Below are 1,244 nucleotides of genomic sequence, written 5' to 3' on the forward strand. Positions count from 1 at the left end.
ATGTGTTTGTGGTTTTGGACTCTCATGGATGACAAGGAGGACTGTGTATAACAAGTCAGATTCAGTGGGGAAACAACTTTCTCTTCCTAGCACATGCAGAATTATAGAGGATTGTATTTGAGAAATTCCTAGAAGTGGGTTGTGAGGAACATCCTGCTTGCAGGAGACTCTTCCCACTTCCCAAAATGCACGTCCTGCCAGAAAAATGCTTTAGTACAAGGCTCAGGATGGGGAGGGCGGGCTCTCATTTTCCTTATCACCAATATGCCCACAGCATGATTTGTTCCATCTTCCCTATGAGGATCCTCTTCTGCCCTGATGATTTCTATGACCACAAGAACCAAGAAACCCTGAAAGAACTTACACAGTATGTCAAGCTAAACATGCCCTCTTCAGACTTGCTCTTCTGCTTATATATTCTTCTGGAGCTTACAAATTCAGATGGAGGAATGCATGAACCATGAGACCAAGAAAAAGAGGGAGAAGTCCTTGTTTACATGCCTTAGAGCTGGTGAGTAGGAATGGAACCTGTGTCTCTAGGGATGTGCATGATTGGTCAAGAGCCTTTAGTACACCCCAGCTTGGCAAAATATCCTTTTATGGATATTCTTTAGATAATATCTGTTCTCCTTTTGAAAGAACTTGGAAGCAGCCACTCATTAGAAACACCCTAACTTGGGGGGGGGGGTTCCAGGAAGATGGCGGAGGAGAAGCTGGAATCTAAGCAAGCTCTCCCATAGAAAGCAGTTTTAGAGTTCCAGTGAACAGTCTTAAGCCAGAGAATTACACCAAGTGTGCCATCACAGGACAGAGAGTTAGGCCAGAGAGGGGAAACCCAGGCAAGGAGACACTTCTGAGCTCTTGCCAGCAGCTGCCGTGGCAGCGGCAGCTGTGGAGGTGGAGGCGGGCAAGCACAGGAGCCATACCTGAGCCACAGAGAGTCTGGGATGAAGAAGCCAGACGCAGCAGGCGAGCGGATTCTACTCAACACCAGCAAGAACTGACAAGGAGTGGACATCTTCATCCTGCAGTTTGCAGACCAGAGACAACCCAGGAACCAAGACTCGGCATGAGTAGAAGCCTGACATCTTCACTCCTTCTCAGGGAGCAGAGGAGGGAAGGCCACCCCTCCCCCCCAGAACCAGAGATCTCCATCTTGGATACCGACAAAGCTCAGTGGAGCTGCTAGCTCCAACTCAGGCATTGGAAGAAATCTAGGGTCATTTAGCAGGTCACAAGAACCT

This window comes from Dipodomys merriami, unplaced genomic scaffold (assembly GCF_024711535.1).
Source record: "Dipodomys merriami isolate MVZ:Mamm:240054 unplaced genomic scaffold, mDipMer1.0.p SCAF_1096, whole genome shotgun sequence".
NCBI classification, from domain to species: domain Eukaryota; kingdom Metazoa; phylum Chordata; class Mammalia; order Rodentia; family Heteromyidae; genus Dipodomys; species Dipodomys merriami.